The following is an 18,723-nucleotide window of genomic DNA, read 5'->3' as shown; positions in this document are numbered from 1 at the left end:
GGATACGATATTATAGAGGATAGGATAGGATAGAGGATAACATAGGGGATTGGATAGGATAGAGGATAGGGTAGGATTGATGATAGGATAGGAAAGAGGACAGGATAGGATACAGGATACGATATTATAGAGGATACGATATTATAGAGGATAGGATAGGATAGAGGATAGGATAGGATAAAGGATAGGGTAGGATAGAGGATAGGATAGGATAGAGTATAGGATAGGATAGAGGATAGGATAGGATAGAGGATAGGATAGGATAGAGTATAGGATAGGAAAGAGGACAGGATAGGATACAGGATACGATATTATAGAGGATACGATATTATAGAGGATACGATATTATAGAGTATAGGATAGGATAGAGGATAGGATAGGATAGTGGATAGGATAGGATAGAGGATAGGATAGGATAGAGGATAGGATAGGATAGAGGATATTATAGGATAGAGGATAGGATAGGATGGAGGATAGAGGATAGGATAGGATAGAGGATAGGATAGGATAGAGGATAGGATAGGATAGAGGATAGGATAGGATGGAGGATAGGATAGGATTGATGATAGGATAGGAAAGAGGACAGGATAGGATACAGGATACGATATTATAGAGGATACGATATTATAGAGGATACGATATTATAGAGGATAGGATAGGATAGAGGATAGGATAGGATAGTGGATAGGATAGGATAGAGGATAGGATAGGATAGAGGATAGGATAGGATAGAGGATAGGATAGGATAGAGGATAGGATAGGATAGAGGATAGGATAGGATAAAGGATTGGATAGGATAGAGGATGGGATAGGATAGAGGATAGGATAGGATAGAGGATAGGATAGAGAATAGGATAGGATAGAGGATAGGATAGGATAGAGGATAGGATAGGATAGAGGATATTATAGGAAAGAGGATAGGATATGATAGAGGATACGATATTATAGAGGATAGGATAGGATAGAGGATAACATAGGGGATTGGATAGGATAGAGGATAGGACAGGATTGATGATAGGATAGGAAAGAGGACAGGATAGGATACAGGATACGATATTATAGAGGATACGATAGTATAGAGGATAGGATAGGATAGAGGATAGGATAGGATGGAGGATAGGATAGGATAGGATAGAGGATAGGATAGGATAGAGGATAGGATAGGATAGAGGATACAATAGGATGGAGGATAGGATAGGATAGAGGATAGGATAGGATAGAGGATATGATAGGATAGAGGATAGGATAGGATAGAGGATATGATAGGATAGATGATATTATAGGAAAGAGGATAGGATATGATAGAGGATACGATATTATAGAGGATAGGATAGGATAGGATAGAGGATAACATAGGGGATTGGATAGGATAGAGGATAGGATACGATTGATGATAGGATAGGAAAGAGGACAGGATAGGATACAGGATACGATATTATAGAGGATACGATAGTATAGAGGATAGGATAGGATAGAGGATAGGATAGGATAGAGGATAGGATAGGATAGAGGATAGGATAGGATAGAGGATAGGATAGGATAGAGGATTGGATAGGATAGAGGATGCGATAGGATAGAGGATAGGATAGGATTGAGGATAGGATAGGACAGAGGATAAGATAGGATACAGGATACGATATTATAGAGGATAGGATAGGATAGCGGATAGGATAGGATAAAGGATAGGGTAGGATAGACGATAGGATAGGATAGAGTATAGGATAGGATAGAGGATAGGATAGGATAGAGGATAGGATAGGATAGATGATATTATAGGAAAGAGGATAGGATATGATAGAGGATACGATATTATAGAGGATAGGATAGGATAGAGGATAACATAGGGGATTGGATAGGATAGAGGATAGGATATAATTGATGATAGGATAGGAAAGAGGACAGGATAGGATACAGGATACGATATTATAGAGGATACGATATTATAGAGGATACGATAGTATAGAGGATAGGATAGGATAGAGGATAGGATATGATAGAGGATAGGATAGGATAGAGGATAGGATAGGATAGAGGATAGGATAGGATATAGAATAGGATAGGATACAGGATACGATATTTTAGAGGATACGATATTAGAGAGGATACGATATTATAGAGGATACGATATTATAGAGGATAGGATAGGATAGAGGATAGGATAGGATTGATGATAGGATAGGAAAGAGGACAGGATAGGATACAGGATACGATATTATAGAGGATACGATATTATAGAGGATAGGATAGGATAGAGGATAGGATAGGATAGTGGATAGGATAGGTTAGAGGATAGGATAGGATAGAGGATATGATAGGATAGAGGATAGGATAGGATAGAGGATAGGATAGGATAGATGATATTATAGGAAAGAGGATAGGATATGATAGAGGATACGATATTATAGAGGATAGGATAGGATAGAGGATAACATAGGGGATTGGATAGGATAGAGGATAGGATACGATTGATGATAGGATAGGAAAGAGGACAGGATAGGATACAGGATACGATATTATAGAGGATACGATAGTATAGAGGATAGGATAGGATAGAGGATAGGATAGGATAGAGGATAGGATAGGATAGAGGATAGGATAGGATAGAGGATTGGATAGGATAGAGGATGCGATAGGATAGAGGATAGGATAGGATTGAGGATAGGATAGGACAGAGGATAAGATAGGATACAGGATACGATATTATAGAGGATAGGATAGGATAGCGGATAGGATAGGATAAAGGATAGGGTAGGATAGACGATAGGATAGGATAGAGTATAGGATAGGATAGAGGATAGGATAGGATAGAGGATATGATAGGATAGAAGATAGGATAGGATAGAGGATAGGATAGGGTTGAGGATAGGATAGGATCGAGGATAGGAGAAGATAGAGGATAGGATAGGATAGAGGATACGATACGATAGAGGATAGGATAGATAATAGGATAGGATAGAGGATAGGGGATTGGATTGGATACAGGATAGGAGACGGTAGAGGATTGGATAGGATAGAGGATAGGATATGATAGAGGATAGGATAGGATAGAGGATATAATAGGATAGAGGATAGGATAGGATAGGGGATAGGATAGGATAGATGATATTATAGGAAAGAGGATAGGATATGATAGAGGATACGATATTATAGAGGATAGGATAGGATAGAGGATAACATAGGGGATTGGATAGGATAGAGGATAGGATAGGATTGATGATAGGATAGGAAAGAGGACAGGATAGGATACAGGATACGATATTATAGAGGATACGATATTATAGAGGATACGATAGTATAGAGGATAGGATAGGATAGAGGATAGGATATGATAGAGGATAGGATAGGATAGAGGATAGGATAGGATTGATGATAGGATAGGAAAGAGGACAGGATAGGATACAGGATACGATATTATAGAGGATACGATATTATAGAGGATAGGATAGGATAGAGGATAGGATAGGATAGTGGATAGGATAGGTTAGAGGATAGGATAGGATAGAGGATATGATAGGATAGAGGATAGGATAGGATAGAGGATAGGATAGGATAGATGATATTATAGGAAAGAGGATAGGATATGATAGAGGATACGATATTATAGAGGATTGGATAGGATAGAGGATAACATAGGGGATTGGATAGGATAGAGGATAGGGTAGGATTGATGATGGGATAGGAAAGAGGACATGATAGGATACAGGATACGATATTATAGAGGATACGATATTATAGAGGATAGGATAGGATAGAGGATAGGATAGGATAAAGGATAGGGTAGGATAGAGGATAGGATAGGATAGAGTATAGGATAGGATAGAGGATAGGATAGGATAGAGGATAGGATAGGATAGAGGATAGGATAGGATGGAGGATAGGAGAGGATAGGATAGAGGATAGGATAGGATAGAGGATAGGATAGGATGGAGGATAGGATAGGATTGATGATAGGATAGGAAAGAGGACAGGATAGGATACAGGATACGATATTATAGAGGATACGATATTATAGAGGATACGATATTATAGAGGATAGGATAGGATAGAGGATAGGATAGGATAGTAGATAGGATAGGATAGAGGATAGGATAGGATAGAGGATAGGATAGGATAGAGGATAGGATAGGATAGAGGATAGGATAGGATGGAGGATAGGATAGGATAGAGGATAGGATAGGATAGAGGACATGATAGGATAGAGGATAGGATAGGATAGAGGATATGATAGGATAGATGATATTATAGGAAAGAGGATAGGATATGATAGAGGATACGATATTATAGAGGATAGGATAGGATAGAGGATAACATAGGGAATTGGATAGGATAGAGGATAGGATAGGATTGATGATAGGATAGGATAGAGGATAGGATAGGATAGTGGATAGGATAGGATAGAGGATAGGATAGGATAGAGGATAGGATAGGATAGAGGATATTATAGGATAGAGGATAGGATAGGATGGAGGATAGGAGAGGATAGGATAGAGGATAGGATAGGATAGAGGATAGGATAGGATGGAGGATAGGATAGGATTGATGATAGGATAGGAAAGAGGACAGGATAGGATACAGGATACGATATTATAGAGGATACGATATTATAGAGGATAGGATAGGATAGAGGATAGGATAGGATAGTGGATAGGATAGGATAGAGGATAGGATAGGATAGAGGATAGGATAGGATAGAGGATAGGATAGGATAGAGGATAGGATAGGATAAAGGATTGGATAGGATAGAGGATAGGATAGTATAGAGGATAGGATAGGATAGAGGATATTATAGGATAGAGGATAGGATAGGATGGAGGATAGGATAGGATAGGATAGAGGATAGGATAGGATAGAGGATAGGATAGGATAGAGGATAGGATAGGATGGAGGATAGGATAGGATAGAGGATGGGATAGGATAGAGGATATGATAGGATAGAGGATAGGATAGGATAGAGGATATGATAGGATAGATGATATTATAGGAAAGAGGATAGGATATGATAGAGGATACGATATTATAGAGGATAGGATAGGATAGAGGATAACATAGGGGATTGGATAGGATAGAGGATAGGATAGGATTGATGATAGGATAGGAAAGAGGACAGGATAGGACACAGGATACGATATTATAGAGGATACGATAGTATAGAGGATAGGATAGGATAGAGGATAGGATAGGATAGAGGATAGGATAGGATAGAGGATAGGATAGGATAGAGGATAGGATAGGATAGAGGATAGGATAGGATAGAGGACTAGGATAGGATAGAGGATAGGATAGGATAGAGGATTGGATAGGATAGAGGATGCGATACGATAGAGGATAGGATAGGATTGAGGATAGGATAGGACAGAGGATAAGATAGGATACAGGATACGATACTATAGAGGATAGGATAGGATAGAGGATAGGATAGGATAAAGGATAGTGTAGGATAGACGATAGGATAGGATAGAGTATAGGATAGGATAGAGGATAGGATAGGATAGAGGATATGATAGGATAGAGGATAGGATAGGATAGAGGATAGGATAGGGTTGAGGATAGGATAGGATCGAGGATAGGAGAAGATAGAGGATAGGATAGGATAGAGGATACGATACGATAGAGGATAGTATAGATAATAGGATAGGATAGAGGATAGGGGATTGGATCGGATACAGGATAGGAGACGGTAGAGGATTGGATAGGATAGAGGATAGGATATGATAGAGGATAGGATAGGATAGAGGATATGATAGGATAGAGGATAGGATAGGATAGAGGATAGGATAGGATAGAGGATAGGATAGGATAGATGATATTATAGGAAATAGGATAGGATATGATAGAGGATACGATATTATAGAGGATAGGATAGGATAGAGGATAACATAGGGGATTGGATAGGATAAAGGATAGGATAGGATTGATGATAGGATAGGAAAGAGGACAGTATAGGATACAGGATACGATATTATAGAGGATACGATATTATAGAGGATACGATAGTATAGAGGATAGGATAGGATAGAGGATAGAGGATAGGATAGGATAGAGGATAGAGGATAGGATAGGATAGAGGATAGGATAGGATAGAGGATAGGATAGGATAGAGGATAGGATAGGATAGAGGATTGGATAGGATAGAGGATAGGATAGGATATATGATATTATAGGAAAGAGGATAGGATATGATAGAGGATAGGATAGGATAGAGGATTGGATAGGATAGAGGATAGGATAGGATAGAGGATAGGATAGGATAGAGGATATGATAGGATAGAGGATAGGATAGGATAGAGGATAGGATAGGATAGATGATATTATAGGAAAGAGGATAGGATATGATAGAGGATACGATATTACAGAGGATAGGATAGGATAGAGGATAACATAGGGGATTGGATAGGATAGAGGATAGGATAGCATTGATGATAGGATAGGAACGAGGATAGGATAGGATAGAGGATTGGATAGGATAGAGTATGCGATAGGATAGAGGATAGGTTAGAATTGAGGATAGGATAGGACAAAGGATAAGATAGGATACAGGATACGATATTATAGAGGATAGGATAGGATAAAGGATAGGATAGGATAAAGGATAGGGTAGGATAGAGGATAGGATAGGATAGAGTATAGGATAGGATAGAGGATAGGATAGGATAGAGGATATGATAGGATAGATGATATTATAGGAAAGAGGATAGGATATGATAGAGGATACGATATTATAGAGGATAGGATAGGATACAGGATAACATAGGGGATTGGATAGGATAGAGGATAGGGTAGGATTGATGATGGGATAGGATAGAGGATAGGATAGGATAGAGGATATTATAGGATAGAGGATAGGATAGGATGGAGGATAGGAGAGGATAGGATAGAGGATAGGATAGGATAGAGGATAGGATAGGATGGAGGATAGGATAGGATTGATGATAGGATAGGAAAGAGGACAGGATAGGATACAGGATACGATATTATAGAGGATACGATATTATAGAGGATACGATATTATAGAGGATAGGATAGGATAGAGGATAGGATAGGATAGTGGATAGGATAGGATAGAGGATATTATAGGAAAGAGGATAGGATATGATAGAGGATGCGATATTATAGAGGATAGGATAGGATAGAGGATAACATAGGGGATTGGATAGGATAGAGGATAGGATAGGATTGATGATAGGATAGGAAAGAGGACAGGATAGGATACAGGATACGATATTATAGAGGATACGATATTATAGAGGATACGATAGTATAGAGGATAGGATAGGATAGAGGATAGGATAGGATAGAGGATAGGATAGGATAGAGGATAGGATAGGATAGAGGATAGGATAGGATAGAGGATAGGATAGGATAGAGGATAGGATAGGATAGAGGATAGGATAGGATAGCGGATAGGATAGGATAGAGGATTGGATAGGATAGAGGATGCGATAGGATAGAGGATAGGATAGGATTGAGGATAGGATAGGACAGAGTATAAGATAGGATACAGAATACGATATTATAGAGGATAGGATAGGATAGAGGATAGGATAGGATAAAGGATAGGGTAGGATAGACGATAGGATAGGATAGAGTATAGGATAGGATAGAGGATAGGATAGGATAGAGGATATGATAAGATAGAGGATAGGATAGGATAGAGGATAGGATAGGGTTGAGGATAGGATAGGATCGAGGATAGGAGAAGATAGAGGATAGGATAGGATAGAGGATACGATACGATAGAGGATAGGATAGATAATAGGATAGGATAGAGGATACGGGATTGGATCGGATACAGGATAGGAGACGGTAGAGGATTGGATAGGATAGAGGATAGGGTATGATAGAGGATAGGATAGGATAGAGGATATGATAGGATAGAGGATAGGATAGGATAGAGGATAGGATAGGATAGATGATATTATAGGAAAGAGGATAGGATATGATAGAGGATACGATATTATAGAGGATAGGATAGGATAGAGGATAACATAGGGGATTGGATAGGATAGAGGATAGGATAGGATTGATGATAGGATAGGAAAGAGGACAGGATAGGATACAGGATACGATATTATAGAGGATACGATAGTATAGAGGATAGGATAGGATAGAGGATAGGATAGGATGGAGGATAGGATAGGATAGGATAGAGGATAGGATAGGATAGAGGATAGGATAGGATAGAGGATAGGATAGGATGGAGGATAGGATAGGATAGAGGATAGGATATGATAGAGGATATGATAGGATAGATGATAGGATAGGATAGAGGATATGATAGGATAGATGATATTATAGGAAAGAGGATAGGATATGATAGAGGATACGATATTATAGAGGATAGGATAGGATAGAGGATAACATAGGGGATTGGATAGGATAGAGGATAGGATACGATTGATGATAGGATAGGAAAGAGGACAGGATAGGATACAGGATACGATATTATAGAGGATACGATAGTATAGAGGATAGGATAGGATAGAGGATAGGATAGGATAGAGGATAGGATAGGATAGAGGATAGGATAGGATAGAGGATAGAATAGGATAGAGGATAGGATAGGATAGAGGATAGGATAGGATAGAGGATTGGATAGGATAGAGGATGCGATAGGATAGAGGATAGAATAGGATAGAGGATAGGATAGGATAGAGGATAGGATAGGATAGAGGATTGGATAGGATAGAGGATGCGATAGGATAGAGGATAGGATAGGATTGAGGATAGGATAGGACAGAGGATAAGATAGGATACAGGATACGATATTATAGAGGATAGGATAGGATAGCGGATAGGATAGGATAAAGGATAGGGTAGGATAGACGATAGGATAGGATAGAGTATAGGATAGGATAGAGGATAGGATAGGATAGAGGATATGATAGGATAGAAGATAGGATAGGATAGAGGATAGGATAGGGTTGAGGATAGGATAGGATCGAGGATAGGAGAAGATAGAGGATAGGATAGGATAGAGGATACGATACGATAGAGGATAGGATAGATAATAGGATAGGATAGGGGATAGGGGATTGGATTGGATACAGGATAGGAGACGGTAGAGGATTGGATAGGATAGAGGATAGGATATGATAGAGGATAGGATAGGATAGAGGATATAATAGGATAGAGGATAGGATAGGATAGAGGATAGGATAGGATAGATGATATTATAGGAAAGAGGATAGGATATGATAGAGGATACGATATTATAGAGGATAGGATAGGATAGAGGATAACATAGGGGATTGGATAGGATAGAGGATAGGATAGGATTGATGATAGGATAGGAAAGAGGACAGGATAGGATACAGGATACGATATTATAGAGGATACGATATTATAGAGGATACGATAGTATAGAGGATAGGATAGGATAGAGGATAGGATATGATAGAGGATAGGATAGGATAGAGGATAGGATAGGATAGAGGATAGGATAGGATATAGGATAGGATAGGATACAGGATACGATATTTTAGAGGATACGATATTAGAGAGGATACGATATTATAGAGGATACGATATTATAGAGGATAGGATAGGATAGGATTGATGATAGGATAGGAAAGAGGACAGGATAGGATACAGGATACGATATTATAGAGGATACGATATTATAGAGGATAGGATAGGATAGAGGATAGGATAGGATAGTGGATAGGATAGGTTAGAGGATAGGATAGGATAGAGGATATGATAGGATAGAGGATAGGATAGGATAGAGGATAGGATAGGATAGATGATATTATAGGAAAGAGGATAGGATATGATAGAGGATACGATATTATAGAGGATTGGATAGGATAGAGGATAACATAGGGGATTGGATAGGATAGAGGATAGGGTAGGATTGATGATGGGATAGGAAAGAGGACAGGATAGGATACAGGATACGATATTATAGAGGATACGATATTATAGAGGATAGGATAGGATAGAGGATAGGATAGGATAGTGGATAGGATAGGATAGAGGATAGGATAGGATAGAGGATAGGATAGGATAGAGGATAGGATAGGATAGAGGATAGGATAGGATAGAGGATATTATAGGATAGAGGATAGGATAGGATGGAGGATAGGAGAGGATAGGATAGAGGATAGGATAGGATAGAGGATAGGATAGGATGGAGGATAGGATAGGATTGATGATAGGATAGGAAAGAGGACAGGATAGGATACAGGATACGATATTATAGAGGATACGATATTATAGAGGATAGGATAGGATAGAGGATAGGATAGGATAGTGGATAGGATAGGATAGAGGATAGGATAGGATAGAGGATAGGATAGGATAGAGGATAGGATAGGATAGAGGATAGGATAGGATAAAGGATTGGATAGGATAGAGGATAGGATAGTATAGAGGATAGGATAGGATAGAGGATAGGATAGAGAATAGGATAGGATAGAGGATAGGGGATTGGATCGGATACAGGATAGGAGACGGTAGAAGATTAGATAGGATAGAGGATAGGATAGGATAGAGGATATTATAGGATAGAGGATAGGATAGGATGGAGGATAGGATAGGATAGGATAGAGGATAGGATAGGATAGAGGATAGGATAGGATAGAGGATAGGATAGGATGGAGGATAGGATAGGATAGAGGATAGGATAGGATAGAGGATATGATAGGATAGAGGATAGGATAGGATAGAGGATATGATAGGATAGATGATATTATAGGAAAGAGGATAGGATATGATAGAGGATACGATATTATAGAGGATAGGATAGGATAGAGGATAACATAGGGGATTGGATAGGATAGAGGATAGGATAGGATTGATGATAGGATAGGAAAGAGGACAGGATAGGACACAGGATACGATATTATAGAGGATACGATAGTATAGAGGATAGGATAGGATAGAGGATAGGATAGGATAGAGGATAGGATAGGATAGAGGATAGGATAGGATAGAGGATAGGATAGGATAGAGGATAGGATAGGATAGAGGATAGGATAGGATAGAGGATAGGATAGGATAGAGGATAGGATAGGATAGAGGATTGGATAGGATAGAGGATGCGATTCGATAGAGGATAGGATAGGATTGAGGATAGGATAGGACAGAGGATAAGATAGGATACAGGATACGATATTATAGAGGATAGGATAGGATAGAGGATAGGATAGGATAAAGGATAGTGTAGGATAGACGATAGGATAGGATAGAGTATAGGATAGGATAGAGGATAGGATAGGATAGAGGATATGATAGGATAGAGGATAGGATAGGATAGAGGATAGGATAGGGTTGAGGATAGGATAGGATCGAGGATAGGAGAAGATAGAGGATAGGATAGGATAGAGGATACGATACGATAGAGGATAGTATAGATAATAGGATAGGATAGAGGATAGGGGATTGGATCGGATACAGGATAGGAGACGGTAGAGGATTGGATAGGATAGAGGATAGGATATGATAGAGGATAGGATAGGATAGAGGATATGATAGGATAGAGGATAGGATAGGATAGAGGATAGGATAGGATAGAGGATAGGATAGGATAGATGATATTATAGGAAATAGGATAGGATATGATAGAGGATACGATATTATAGAGGATAGGATAGGATAGAGGATAACATAGGGGATTGGATAGGATAGAGGATAGGATAGGATTGATGATAGGATAGGAAAGAGGACAGGATAGGATACAGGATACGATATTATAGAGGATACGATATTATAGAGGATACGATAGTATAGAGGATAGGATAGGATAGAGGATAGAGGATAGGATAGGATAGAGGATAGGATAGGATAGAGGATAGGATAGGATATAGGATAGGATAGGATAGAGGATAGGATAGGATAGAGGATAGGATAGGATAGAGGATTGGATAGGATAGAGGATAGGATAGGATAGATGATATTATAGGAAAGAGGATAGGATATGATAGAGGATAGGATAGGATAGAGGATTGGATAGGATAGAGGATAGGATAGGATAGAGGATAGGATAGGATAGAGGATATGATAGGATAGAGGATAGGATAGGATAGAGGATAGGATAGGATAGATGATATTATAGGAAAGAGGATAGGATATGATAGAGGATACGATATTACAGAGGATAGGATAGGATAGAGGATAACATAGGGGATTGGATAGGATAGAGGATAGGATAGGATTGATGATAGGATAGGAACGAGGATAGGATAGGATAGAGGATTGGATAGGATAGAGTATGCGATAGGATAGAGGATAGGTTAGAATTGAGGATAGGATAGGACAAAGGATAGGATAGGATAACGGATAGGGTAGGATAGAGGATAGGATAGGATAGAGTATAGGATAGGATAGAGGATAGGATAGGATAGAGGATATGATAGGATAGATGATACTATAGGACAGAGGATAGGATATGATAGAGGATACGATATTATAGAGGATAGGATAGGATAGAGGATAACATAGGGGATTGGATAGGATAGAGGATAGGGTAGGATTGATGATGGGATAGGATAGAGGATAGGATAGGATAGAGGATATTATAGGATAGAGGATAGGATAGGATGGAGGATAGGAGAGGATAGGATAGAGGATAGGATAGGATAGAGGATAGGATAGGATGGAGGATAGGATAGGACTGATGATAGGATAGGAAAGAGGACAGGATAGGATACAGGATACGATATTATAGAGGATACGATATTATAGAGGATACGATATTATAGAGGATAGGATAGGATAGAGGATAGGATAGGATAGTGGATAGGATAGGATAGAGGATAGGATAGGATAGAGGATAGGATAGGATAGAGGATAGGATAGGATAGAGGATAGGATAGGATAAAGGATTGGATAGGATAGAGGATAGGATAGTATAGAGGATAGGATAGGATAGAGGATAGGATAGAGAATAGGATAGGATAGAGGATAGGGGATTGGATCGGATACAGGATAGGAGACGGTAGAGGATTGGATAGGATAGAGGATAGGATAGGATAGAGGATATTATAGGATAGAGGATAGGATAGGATGGAGGATAGGATAGGATAGGATAGAGGATAGGATAGGATAGAGGATATGATAGGATAGAGGATAGGATAGGATAGAGGATAGGATAGGATAGATGATATTATAGGAAAGAGGATAGGATATGATAGAGGATACGATATTACAGAGGATAGGATAGGATAGAGGATAACATAGGGGATTGGATAGGATAGAGGATAGGATAGGATTGATGATAGGATAGGAACGAGGATAGGATAGGATAGAGGATTGGATAGGATAGAGTATGCGATAGGATAGAGGATAGGTTAGAATTGAGGATAGGATAGGACAAAGGATAAGATAGGATACAGGATACGATATTATAGAGGATAGGATAGGATAAAGGATAGGATAGGATAAAGGATAGGGTAGGATAGAGGATAGGATAGGATAGAGTATAGGATAGGATAGAGGATAGGATAGGATAGAGGATAGGATAGGATAGAGGATATGATAGGATAGAGGATATGATAGGATAGAGGATGGGGTAGGATAGAGGATAGGATAGGATAGAGGATAGGATATGATAGAGGATAGGATAGGATAGAGGATAGGATAGGATAGAGGATGGGATAGGATAGAGGATAGGATAGGATAGAGGATAACATAGGGGATTGGATAGGATAGAGGATAGGATAGGATGGAGGATAGGATAGGATAAAGGATAGGATAGGATAGATGATAGGATAGGACAGAGGATAGGATAGGATGGAGGATAGGATAGGATAGATGATATTATAGGAAAGAGGATATGATATGATAGAGGATACGATATTATAGAGGATATAATAGGATAGAGGATAACATAGGGGATTGGATAGGATAGAGGATAGGATAGGATAGAGGATATGATAGGATAGAGGATATGATAGGATAGAGGATAGGATAGGATAGGTGATATTATAGGAAAGAGGATAGGATATGATAGAGGATACGATATTATAGAGGATAGGATAGGATAGACGATAACATAGGGGAATGGATAGGATAGAGGATAGGATAGGATAGAGGATAGGATAGGATAGAGGATAATATACGATAGAGGATTGGATAGGATAGAGGATACGATAGGATAGAGGATAGGATAGGATTGAGGATAGGATAGGGTTGAGGATAGGATAGGAAAGAGGACAGGATAGGATAGAGGATAGGATAGGATAGAGGATAGGATAGGATAGAGGATACGATACGATAGAGGATAGGATAGAGAATAGGATAGGATAGAGGATAGGGGATTGGATGGGATACAGGAAAGGAGACGATAGAGGATTGGATAGGATAGAGGATAAGATAGGATAGAGGATAGAATAGGATAGAGGATAGGATAGGATAGGGAATAGGATAGGATAGACGATATTATAGGAAAGAGGATAGGATATGATAGAGGATACGATATTATAGAGGATAGGATAGGATAGACGATAACATAGGGGATTGGATAGGATAGAGGATAGGATAGGATAGAGGATAGGATAGGATAGAGGATAGGATACGATAGAGGATTGGATAGGATAGAGTATGCGATAGGATAGAGGATAGGTTAGAATTGAGGATAGGATAGGACAAAGGATAAGATAGGATACAGGATACGATATTATAGAGGATAGGATAGGATAAAGGATAGGATAGGATAAAGGATAGGGTAGGATAGAGGATAGGATAGGATAGAGTATAGGATAGGGTAGAGGATAGGATAGGATAGAGGATAGGATAGGATAGAGGATATGATAGGATAGAGGATATGATAGGATAGAGGATGGGGTAGGATAGAGGATAGGATAGGATAGAGGATAGGATATGATAGAGGATAGGATAGGATAGACGATAGGATAGGAAAGAGGATAGGATAGGAAAGAGGACAGGATAGGATACAGGATACGATATTATAGAGGATACGATAGTATAGAGGATAGGATAGGATAGAGGATAGGATAGGATAGAGGATAGGATAGGATAGAGGATTGGATAGGATAGAGGATGCGATAGGATAGAGGATAGGATAGGATTGAGGATAGGATAGGACAGAGGATGCGATAGGATAGAGGATAGGATAGGATTGTGGATAGGATAGGACAGAGGATAAGATAGGATACAGGATGCGATATTATAGAGGATAGGATAGGATAGAGGATAGGATAGGATAAAGGATAGGGTAGGATAGAGGATAGGATAGGATAGATGATATTATAGGAAAGAGGATATGATATGATAGAGGATAGGATAGGATAGAGGATAACATAGGGGATTGGATAGGATAGAGGATAGGATAGGATAGAGGATAGGATACGATGGAGGATAGGATAGGATAGAGGATAGGATAGGATAGAGGATAGGATAGGATAGAGGATAGGATAGGATGGAGGATAGGATAGGATAGGATAGAGGATAGGATAGGATAGATGATATGATAGGATAGAGGATATGATAGGATAGAGGATAGGATAGGATAGGTGATATTATAGGAAAGAGGATAGGATATGATAGATGATACGATATTATAGAGGATAGGATAGGATAGAGGATAGGATAGGATAGAGGATGGGATAGGATAGAGGATAGGATAGGATAGAGGATAAGATAGGATACAGGATGCGATATTATAGAGGATAGGGTAGGATAGAGGATAGGATAGGATAAATGATAGGGTAGGATAGAGGATAGGATAGGATAGATGATATTATAGGAAAGAGGATATGATATGATAGAGGATACGATATTATAGAGGATAGGATAGGATAGAGGATAACATAGGGGATTGGATAGGATAGAGGATAGGATAGGATGGAGGATAGGATAGGATAAAGGATAGGATAGGATAGATGATAGGATAGGATAGAGGATAGGATAGGATGGAGGATAGGATAGGATAGATGATATTATAGGAAAGAGGATATGATATGATAGAGGATACGATATTATAGAGGATATAATAGGATAGAGGATAACATAGGGGATTGGATAGGATAGAGGATAGGATAGGATAGAGGATATGATAGGATAGAGGATATGATAGGATAGAGGATAGGATAGGATAGGTGATATTATAGGAAAGAGGATAGGATATGATAGAGGATACGATATTATAGAGGATAGGATAGGATAGACGATAACATAGGGGAATGGATAGGATAGAGGATAGGATAGGATAGAGGATAGGATAGGATAGAGGATAGGATACGATAGAGGATTGGATAGGATAGAGGATACGATAGGATAGAGGATAGGATAGGATTGAGGATAGGATAGGGTTGAGGATAGGATAGGAAAGAGGACAGGATAGGATAGAGGATAGGATAGGATAGAGGATAGGATAGGATAGAGGATACGATACGATAGAGGATAGGATAGAGAATAGGATAGGATAGAGGATAGGGGATTGGATGGGATACAGGAAAGGAGACGATAGAGGATTGGATAGGATAGAGGATAGGATAGGATAGAGGATAGAATAGGATAGAGGATAGGATAGGATAGGGAATAGGATAGGATAGACGATATTATAGGAAAGAGGATAGGATATGATAGAGGATACGATATTATAGAGGATAGGATAGGATAGACGATAACATAGGGGATTGGATAGGATAGAGGATAGGATAGGATAGAGGATAGGATAGGATAGAGGATAGGATACGATAGAGGATTGGATAGGATAGAGGATACGATAGGATAGAGGATAGGATAGGATTGAGGATAGGATAGGAAAGAGGACAGGATAGGATAGAGGATAGGATAGTATAGAGGATAGCAAAGGATAGAGGGTAGGATAGGATAGAGGATAGGATTGGATACAGGATAGGATAGGATAGAGGATAGGATAGGACAGAGGATTGGATAGGATCGAGGATGCGATAGGATAGAGGATAGGATAGGATTGAGGATAGGATACTACAGAGGATAGGATAGGATACAGGATACGATATTATAGAGGATACGATATTATAGAGGATAGGATAGGATAGAGGATAGGATAGGATAGAGGATAGGACAGGATAGAGGATAGGATAGGAAAGAGGACAGGATAGGATACAGGATACGATATTATAGAGGATAGGATAGGATAGAGGATAGGATAGGATACAGGATAGGATAGGATAGAGGATATGATAGGATAGAGGATAGGATAGGATAGAGGATAGGATTGGATAGAGGATAGGATAGGATAGAGTATAGGATAGGATAGAGGATAGGATAGGATAGGGGATAGGATATGATAGAGGATAGGATAGGATAGAGGATAGGATAGAGGATAGTATAGAGGATTGGATAGGATAGAGGATATTATAGGATAGAGGATAGGATAGGATAGCGGATAGGATAGGATAGAGGATTGGATAGGATAGAGGATGCGATAGGACAGCGGATAGGATAGGATTAAGGATAGGATAGGAAAGAGGACAAGATAGGATACAGGATACGATATTATAGAGGATACGATAGCATAGAGGATAGGATAGGATTGAGGATAGGATAGGAAAGAGAACAGGATAGGATACAGGATACGATATTATAGAGGATACGATATTATAGAGCATAGGATAGGATAGAGGATAGGATAGGATAGAGGATAGGATAGGATAGAGGATAGGATAGGATAGGATAGAGGATAGGATAGGATAGAGGATAGGATAGGATAGATGATATTATAGGATAGAGGATAGGATAGGATGGAGGATAGGATAGGATAGATGATAAGATAGGATAGAGGATAGGATAGCATAGAGGGTAGGGTAGGATAGAGGATAGGATATAGGATTGGATAGGGTAGAGGATAGGATAGGATAGAGGATAGGATAGGATATAGGATAGGATAGGGTAGAGGATAGGTTAGGATAGAGGATAGGATAGGATAGAGGATATGATAGGATAGAGGATAGGATAGGATAGAGGATAGGATAGGATAGAGGATATGATAGGATAGAGGATAGGATAGGATAGAGGATAGGATAGGATAGAGGATACGATACGATAGAGGATAGGATAGACAATAGGATAGGATAGAGGATAGGGGATTGGATCGGATACAGGATAGGAGACGGTAGAGGATTGGATAGGATAGAGGATAGGATAGGATAGAGCATATTATAGGAAAGAGGATAGGATAGGATGGAGGATAGGATAGGATAGAGGATAGGATAGGATAGAGGTTTGTATAGGATAGAGGATGCGATAGGATAGTGGATAGGATAGGATAGAGGATAGGATAGGATAGAGGATAGGATAGGATAGAGGATAGAGGATAGGATAGGATAGAGGATAGGATAGGATGGAGGATAGGATAGGATAGGATAGAGGATAGGATAGGATAGGGGATAGGATAGGATAGAGGATAACATAGGGGATTGGATAGGATAGAGGACAGGAGACGATAGAGGATTGGATAGGATAGAGGATAGGATAGGATAGAGGATAGAATAGGATAGAGGATACGATAGGATAGGGAATAGGATAGGATAGACGATATTATAGGAAAGAGGATAGGATATGATAGAGGATACGATATTATAGAGGATAGGATAGGATAGACGATAACATAGGGGAATGGATAGGATAGAGGATAGGATAGGATAGAGGATAGGATAGGATAGAGGATAGGATACGATAGAGGATTGGATAGGATAGAGGATACGATAGGATAGAGGATAGGATAGGATTGAGGATAGGATAGGGTTGAGGATAGGATAGGAAAGAGGACAGGAT

This window comes from Halictus rubicundus, unplaced genomic scaffold, assembly GCF_050948215.1.
Source record: "Halictus rubicundus isolate RS-2024b unplaced genomic scaffold, iyHalRubi1_principal scaffold0038, whole genome shotgun sequence".
NCBI lineage: Eukaryota > Metazoa > Arthropoda > Insecta > Hymenoptera > Halictidae > Halictus > Halictus rubicundus.
This window is presented reverse-complemented; position numbering follows the sequence as displayed.